The sequence below is a fragment of the Etheostoma spectabile genome, chromosome 6 (genome assembly GCF_008692095.1).
Source record: "Etheostoma spectabile isolate EspeVRDwgs_2016 chromosome 6, UIUC_Espe_1.0, whole genome shotgun sequence".
Taxonomy (NCBI): domain Eukaryota; kingdom Metazoa; phylum Chordata; class Actinopteri; order Perciformes; family Percidae; genus Etheostoma; species Etheostoma spectabile.
The window spans coordinates 22,730,038-22,739,300 of NC_045738.1; the positions used below are offsets into that span (position 1 = coordinate 22,730,038).

At 39.0% G+C, this 9,263-nt stretch overlaps 1 protein-coding gene across 3 annotated transcripts in view; it reads right to left on the reverse strand.

The window, feature by feature from the left end:
* Positions 1–4,513, reverse strand: part of oxr1a (oxidation resistance 1a) — a 216,966-nt gene extending 212,453 nt beyond the window's left edge. For 2 of the 3 annotated variants that reach the window (XM_032517856.1, XM_032517848.1), the window contains exon 1: positions 4,338–4,512. The gene's annotated coding sequence lies outside the window, so the exon portion shown is untranslated. Of the gene's footprint in view, positions 1–4,337 lie in introns of all 3 variants that reach the window. The other variant, XM_032517852.1, reaches the window with a different exon arrangement.
* Between the last annotated feature and the right edge of the window lie 4,750 nt (positions 4,514–9,263).

Below are 9,263 nucleotides of genomic sequence, written 5' to 3' on the forward strand. Positions count from 1 at the left end.
TGTGTGTGTGTGTGTGTGTGTGTGTTTGTGTGCATGCGTGCGTTAATGAGGTTGCAGAGATAGATGCAGCTGTTAAAACACCACATGACTTCTGAGCCTTTCACAGATGAATCGGAGAGTTACTGAATCACGCCAAGGCCACCTCAAAAAACCATTCGAGCCTCATCGTTTACAGCTTTGGTACGAAAACAAAGCACCAAAAGCACAGTCTGATTTGAATTTGTACTTGAAATATATTTTATTAGAACTAATTCAATGTGTTTCTTTTTAAAATACCACAGATTTAATCATATCTACTAAGTGAATATGGTTTAGTTTCATCAGCATGAATCTCTATGCAGTAATCAATTGGTAACAGCAAGCTCTCAGTCACGATAACAGGGTGAAGGATTAATCAAAACCAGCAGGACCATGCATAATTTGATCATGAGAGTCATTTTTCAAGGGTGCGTGGGCGTGTGTGCGCGCGTGTGTGTGTGTGTCTCTCAATGGCAGATTTTGTAGGTGACGGTTCTTGTTTTCTCCAACATGAACAGGTTCTCAACAAGTGGATTTTTATATCATAACAGTGTTTCCTCTATGTTGAAATTTCTGCAGCCACGGTATCAGAAAGAGGGCCGACGCACAATGTAGTTGTGGTGGCCTTTTAAATGATCCTGCCGACATAATGCACCCCCGTTGGCTCAACATGGCACCATGACTTTGCATAAACATGTACGCCCACTTTCTTAAGCCAAGTGGCGTGTTATTTGAGCTATCCGCGTGTATGTCTACGCCGTATACAGCGGACGTACACGTATACGCCACTTGCCGTGTTATCGCCACTTCCCGTGTTATGGCGAGAAGAAAACGCGGGACACAAAGGAAACGTGACACGCGGGACACAATGCCCGGTCCTCTGGGTGAAAGTCCTGTGTGGTTTTACCCATCCACCACCCCCACCCACCTCCCAATGCAGATTTTCGCCCTTTCATACTACTCGCTAAGGCGTAAAATGACACGTACTGTAATCGCAAGGTAGAATAAGTCAATGGAGGCCAAACAACGTTTATATACACGCTAAAAAGCGAGTATGGGTCTTGGTAACACGCCAATAATGACATATGAATTGGCGTGTCATACATACGCCATTTCATGATATCAGTTTGATTGGCGGACGCTCACATTGCAATTTACCAAGTAGAACTTTTCAGAGGTTTTTGGGCCCGTCCAGTTTAACTCCACATAGTGTTGTGTGTCGCTTTCTTCCGAGTTGTCTATTAAAGAACAGATCCACCAAAAACGTCACCGCGGTGGGTCCGTTCTGATTGGACAACGTTCAACTTGTCAGTTCTGTCAGCTCATCGTGACGATATCAAACATCTGAAAACACTCCAATGGTAAGGGAGTCAGTGTAATATAACATAAATTGGAAATAGTCTATAGATGTAGTCATTTGGGTTTTGGTGTCCCTATAAAGAATTTCTTGTAAAATTCATTTTTGTAGACTTGTTGTAGATGTTTAGCGCCCTATAGTTCCTCAAAAAATACAGTTCAGCCACAAAGGAAAATATGCCTCATTGTGTGTGAATAGAGGTGAATAAATATATTTGTTTGTGTTGCAGCAAAGTGTCAGTTCCCTATCATACTTAAAACATTTGGTGGCGGGGAGCGGGGATAAGGGGGGGGGGGGTTGTTGGTCGGCCAGACCTGCCCCCATTACTAAAATAAAAAAATCCTAAAGGAAACACTAAATAAGATTTGCCCCAAAATCCATTTGATGCCTACAGTATGGTTAGGGAAATTGCTCAGCATGTCAAAGTAAAAATGTGGAATGTAATAGTCGTTTAATTGATTGGTTCATTTATAGAAAATAACCAGCACCAATGATAAATTTAGTAGTTTTTCAAGCAAAGTGCTATCTTACCTAGTTCCAGCTCAATAGTAAATACATGCTTCTTTACTTCATTTTGTATAATAGTATAGAGCTGGGCAATATATCGATATTATACCGATATTGTGATATGAGACTAGATATCGTCTTAGATTTTGGATATCGTAACATTGTAATATGGCATGTGTTGTCTTTTCCTTTTTTTAAAGGCTGCATTACAGTAAAGTGATGTCATTTTCTGAACTTACCAGCCTGTTGTAACTGTTCTATTATTTGCCTTTACCCACTTAGACATTACATCCACATTACTGATGATCATTTATTAAAACTTTCATTGTGGAAATATTTTGTTAAAGCAACAATAGTCAACTCTACAATATTGTTGTGTTATCAATATCGAGGTATTTGGTAAAACATATTGTGATAGTTGATTTTTTCCATATCGCCCAGCCCTATAATAGTATACTAAATATATTTGGCTTTTGGACTATTAGTTGGACAAAACAGGCCTTCTAAACCTTAGACAGAAAAAGGACATTTTTTTCACCTTTTCCCAATATATATATATATATATATATATTTTTTTTTTACAGACAAAACAATTTATTGAGATAATACTTTGCAGATTAATTGACAATGAACAGTTGCGACTCTATTTAAAGTAGCTAGCTTTTTGAGAAAATGTTAGCATGGATTCAAAATTATCAAGTTTATGTGGACCGTGTAAAATGTCACAAACCATGGTGATCGTAAAACTAATGGGACACATTTTCATCAGCATGTTACACTTTTTTCCTCCATCTCATTTAGCTTTGATTAGTACTTGAACATCTCACCGACCTAAGAAAAACTACACAGTAGGGCTGGTTAGCGTTCAAAAATGTCTCTATGACGTGTAACGTTAGACAGCCAATCAGAAACATCATTAGAGCTTGGTAGAAGCATGCTGTGTGCTGATTGGCTCACTGACACTAATGGGATTTACTCCTTTAGGTACTGAAATTTGGTTTTGAATGATGAGACATTTTTCAATACTCTATACTTCAGAAGTCATTTGCTGCCTATGAAAGTATTGAATTTGGTACTAGGGTACTACAATATGGGAAAAAAAATCTAGTTGTGAATTGTCTGCCAGATATTGTGATTATATATTTTTTTGCTACATATTGCACAGTATTGTAGGGCCTGGCAATACATTGATATTATATCGATATCAATATATGAGGCTAGATATTGTCTTAAATTTGGGATATCGTATTATCCTGCTATTACACAAGTGTTGTCTTTTCCTGGTTTTAAAGGCTGCATAACAGTTGAGTGACGTAAGTTTCTGAACACACCAGACTGTTCTATTATTTGCCTTTAACCACATAGTTATTATATCAACATAACTGATGATTATTTATTGAAAATGTCATTATGCACATATTTTGTGAAAGCACCAACTGTCAACCCTACAACATCGCCACAATATCGATATTGAGGCATTTGTTCAAAAATATCGGGATATTTGATTTTCTCCATATCACATAATTATACAGTATTGTCATGGGAAATATCATGATATACAATGCTGTATCAACCCTCCACCCCCAGTATCCAGCCCTACTACAGACTCCATCAGCAAAGCCCAGAGTGTCTCTGGACAGTAACACAGCTCCTCACATGAACATGCTGACTCCGCTCTGGACCGATATGTTTTATTAGGATGTATAATGAGAGATTAAGGAGCCTGGACAATATCCAGGCCCTGGAGACAGCTCATTCTACACCTTATGGGGCTGTACCTTGTGTTATGCAATGTTGTAATAGGCTTAGCTACATGCTACTCTGCTGGGGGTGGGTTGGGGTAACTCTGATGACTCACTTCATTAAGTCTCCCTTCCTTAGAGCTTTCTAGTTGCTGATGAGTGAACTTTCCACGCGCCCACATTAACACTGACCTCACATGGCATTTACAGAGTAAAGAAGGTAAAACATTCACTAACGATACACATTTATTATAGAAATAAGAGTTTATAATGGCCTTATTACAGTTTTTTTCTCTCTTTCCATTATAGTTATTTAACAACAGGGAGTCCCCTCTCTACTTTTGCTGGGGTATATTCTAGAACAGAGTAATGGCTCATACACGTTACTAGTAGGATACAAAAGATGAAATGGTAATTACGCTAGCTCTTGGTAGTAGTTTAAAAAACAACGGTTCGTTTGGGAACAATTAGCTAGCTTACACCGACCCTTCACCTGAATTTCACCTGCACTGCCTCAAAGCATCCCGAAAAGAACTATTTTTAACCCTGTTTTTAACGGGCTCCTGAGCTGCACGCGCTGCATGGAAACACAACACTTTGCAAACATTAAACCTTCATGAGGAAACGACTTATCCGGCCATATCAAAACTGTGAGCCGGCTGAGTCGTTTCGGGGTAAAAATAACAACAGCGCCGTTGTACACCACTACTTACTTTCAGAGGGATGTGACGCGGGAAACTGCTTCGGATAGTCGCACACACACTGGGACACACGGTGTTTTAGAGGTGTTTCTTCGTCAGGCGCGCGGCATCGCGGGAATGTACACACCGGCAGACATGCGGAGTCATTTGACCTTCTCCCAATAGAAACTACCATCGGTGATACGTAGGATAGGGGAGGAGCGGACCATACCAAGCGGGCATCCCATCTAGGCAAGGGGGGGTGGAGGGAGGGAGGGAGAGCTGTCATCCGGGGATGGACTGCAGGAATGTGAAGGATACAGCGGTTGATGCAGTGAAGGGTGGAAATAATTGTAAAACTAGGTGGAAATAGAGTGAAATACTGTAACAGAGTGTTGCAATATGTATTATCAATTCAGTTCCACTTTCTTTAGAAACTAATTCACCTATATTCTTATAAGTGGTTTCAACCTCCACCTGCTGTTTTTCCCCATTAAAAGGTACTTTTAATTTCATGCTGAAACATAAACTATGCATGTAAGATTTGCTATGTTTAAGTGAAGAACTGTCAAATTTGACATACTTATGTATTTTATTTAACCTATTTCTATAATATAAAAATCTCTAAATACATAAATATTCCAGGTGCAATAATGTATATACACAAGTAGTCCTTGTTTTTGTATTTTTTTGTTGTGCAATAACATAATATGAAAATCTCAGGTGCGATAATAATGTTTTCAGTGCACTTTTTCAATCCAACTTTATTTATCTAACATCTTACATCATATTTTTTTTTTAGACTCTAAGAGCAATGCCCATATTCCAATGTACCTGTACGACCCTGTACCTGTGCAACCGGCAATACACTATTCTATTCTGCTATGAAACCTCTTGAGATACATGATCTCTTCCACACGAGGGTCCATGTCAAAATGGCCAAGTAGAGTAAACATATAGCCACATTAAAAATGCACAACGTTAACATACACTGAAGCACATTAACAAATGACCTGACAGGCATAGAGCTTGAATATTTAAAACAGTTATATTCATTGACAACTTTACATAAAAAGGTGTTTGAATTCTGTTATGAGGGCAGTATTTCTATTGTAAATGTTTCTAGGGGCTGTAAAAAAATTCAGCTTGGCAAAGTCCACTAGTGACTCTGTGTAAATTATTCATTTTTTCATGATCTGGTTTTTTAATGGTTTGTAAACAGGGAGTTTACTAACAACTTCTTTCAAAATAATAAAAAGGTATATATATGAGTCGTCCTCCTTAATTGAAGGGATGTCCATGCAACTATCACATAGAAATTACAATGATGAGGTTGCCTGTCAACATGCACAATAGAGAGCAGTGGTGGACGGTTAACAGGAGAGAAACATATATATATATATATACATATATGTATATATATATATATATATATATATATATATATATATACAGGATGGCACCATAATCCAGAACAGAAAACATGAGGTAGTTGCTGCTGAGTCACCAGGTGTTATGGGAGCGTAGAAGTACTATTATTTACAATGTTTACAATCCATTTACAGCTAAACATTAAACTCACTGTATTTATACTTTTTTTGGATTTATTGCCTATGTGTGACATTTGTCACCCCCTACTGCATGACTCTAGTTTATCAGTAAACATTAAATCCTGTAATGTAAAAAAGAATGCTTTACAGATAACAGCGTAACTGTGAGTCCATTCAGGACTATTACAGAAATGAATGACATTCTTTGTAGTAAAAAGTTAAGTACGTTACATCTACAATATACTATATAGATTCATTATGCTAATATGGTAGGTACAATAACAGTTTTAACTAAATCACTGACAGTGTATTTCCTGTAGGAATTTAATGTGACAGTGGCTATAAAACATGGCCACTGTCACTCACTTGACCTACAGAGATGTCATACAGCACATCTGGACGGAATACTAATTAAATATTATAGCAAAAGGTGATAAATTAAATAGAAAAAGGGATCCTTGAACTGTATTATCTATCCACTTAGTCTGTTTATGTGTAAGAGTCACTCAGACACATTTACTGACTGAATTAAAACCAAATGGCAGAATATCCAGGTGTCCAAACGGCACACTAGAAAGACTTTATGAACTATATCTGGATCAAAGACAACATCCTTTATGAATTGTCATATCTGGATCGAAGGTATCATCCTTTACGAACTGTTACATCTGGATCAAAGGTAACATCCTTGAACCTAGCACCATGCAGCAAATCGTTTTACTCAATAAAGTGGTAACTGTAGAAGTCTACACAATGAAAAAAAAGGGAAGAATTAAAAAACACATTTGAATGTGTGGCCTTGTGAGAACACAGCCTCATGTAAACCACGTGCTTCCTTTTGCAAGGGATTGCTCTCATACACTATAAAGTTGTTATTGTGGGTGTAAAGGAGAAAACGAGAAAACACAGCTCCGTAATGGGGATGTACAGTCATGTCGGCCATGTTGGGCAGATAAGGCCCAAGGCAAAACTCAGTCCGGTGCCTTGTGCCTTCCTCTAGGCCACACTGACAACACCAGCACTTTGTGCCCAGCGAGTTGGAAACTATATTTCTCAGGTATAAATGAAGACTTGTTACTGTATTGATTGATGGTGCACTTTGACAGCGAGGGGCTAAAATCGATGAGCACCACATGGCATCTGAAGACAGCGGGCTGAAGACTGATGCCTGTGACGCCTACCCTCCTGAACACCCCACAGCTCACTCATAAATAAAAGAGGGAGTGCATTTCCTGAGAAATAGCTTGCTTCGAGGAAGGGCCTCTGTATACCTTATTTTTTGCCCCGAATCGCCCATAAAACAGACAAATGCCCATTAAGACATTAGACATTCTTCACTCCACAAATGCACAATATTGTCCTGTTTTTCATGGAACATAATCCAGTCGTCAGAAATTAGTTACAGAGACACTTCATTGCGGCAATAACATTTAGTGTGTGTGTGTATGTGTGATTATTCTCACACCCATCGTAAAACTGTTAACAGTCTTGCGCAAATTAATTTGGCTTGAGAGTTACTGAGAGTCAGTAAGTATGAATTTCTCATCTGAGCGAGTCTGAGGGAAATTACTGGGGAGGCATAGCCTGTACGGTTAAATAGATCTCAATTGAATAGTTCAAATGAAAACCCATTATACGCTGGGCCTCTTGGGGGGGACACGAAAGACCCACATCTTCATCTCTATCAATTGGATAGTATCTCATCTGGCGTTTGTGGTTGCAACAACATGGTACAAAGCAATTTTTTTTTTAGAAACTGCTCACATCGGGGCGGAGAAGAGTTATAATACAACTGTTTTTCTGCCACATGGCATTGTTTTGTCATTAATTACATCCCACTTTGTAACAGTCATACAACAGTGTGTAATGTCTTGTCAGATTTAAGTTAAGTCATTCATGTCTAGTTTTTCTGTGCACTACCAGTTTTATTTTTTATACACTTTCCTTCTCATTTCAGACCCTTCCTGTGAATTTCCCCTCCACAGTGATTGTCTACCCCGCCCCTGATTGGTTTCGCCTGTTTTCCCGTACCTCATGTATAAATTGTCCTTTCAAATTCTCCCTTTGTCTTTTGCCAGTTCGTCTTGTTCTGTCCATGTGATTTTGTCGTCAAATGTTCTTGCCAGATTTCCCAGTAACCAGGTATTGTTTATGGTTTTGGGGATTTTTATATCCTCCAAGTGAGCGCTTTTCTTTGAATTTACTGTTTGCCAAGCAAACATTTTGCTAAACTTTCTACTGTTGTGTCTAAGGTAGTTACAGAGACCTTGTTTATTGATATTGATTGATTGCTTTCAATGTCGATCCAACACCAAATATTCTTTTCTATCTACTTACTTTTGACCTACGTAACGAAGTTGGTTCACTGTTGGCTAGTCAGCAATCAAACCCAACAAAGGTTGTCAGTTGAATGGCGTTTGAGCTAACGTTAGCAATCAAACATTAATAGAGAGTTAAAATGTTTTTGAAGTGAACTTCTTACGGTGCCTTGCTCAAGAGCACCTGGCTGTACCCAGGAAGTGGCATCTCTGCAGCTACCAATCCACACTCCATACAGGGACTTGAACCAACGACCCTCTGGTTCCAAACCCAACTACATACTGAGCTACTGCCACCCACGGGACCCAGACCCTGCTCTCCCGGGTGAAAGTCCTGTGTTTGACCCATCCACCCTCCCTATGTGGAATTTCCCCCTTACATACTACTCTCTAAACCCTGTCTACATGCTGCTTTCCCCAGTATGTTCTACATACACATGTCACATCTAAAACTGACCAAAACGTATATAACGTAATAAGTAGTTATTCCGCTTTTGTCCGTTCTAATTTAAAATGTAATGTTTCTCTCCCTCATTATTTTCATTATTTTACACACAATTGAATGTTTTTGTTTTAAAAAATACACACTACACTTACAGTCCCTATGTAATGCTTTTCAAGCCACACCTTGAGCATCCCAATGGAAGCCAGTCGCCATAATTTGAGAAAATCCTGAAGCCTGTTTCAGTTGTCAGGAGTTTAAAAAAGCATTCTTTTCCTAAATCACGGTTGATCCCTCACGTGACAAGTTTTCTTTATTTATTTTTAATAATTTTTGGGGCATTTTAGGCCTTTATTTATACAGGACAGCTATGTTCTTTGTAACACACGTTATAATGCTGGCCTAGCTGCTAGCATGGCACGCACGCCCTCATACACCCTCCTGCTTCTGAACGGTTAGTTGTCCTCACCCATGTACTGTGTATGTGCGACGCCCAACAAAGATGGAACAGAAGTGAGATGCCTCAATCGGTAAAACGGAGAGATCAACACACAGGGTGAGAAATGCCCCAGCAGCATTTAGTGATGGCCTTTTGTGATACAGATAGCCTAAAGCAGAAATGTCACCCAGATAACCTGCTCTATGTATG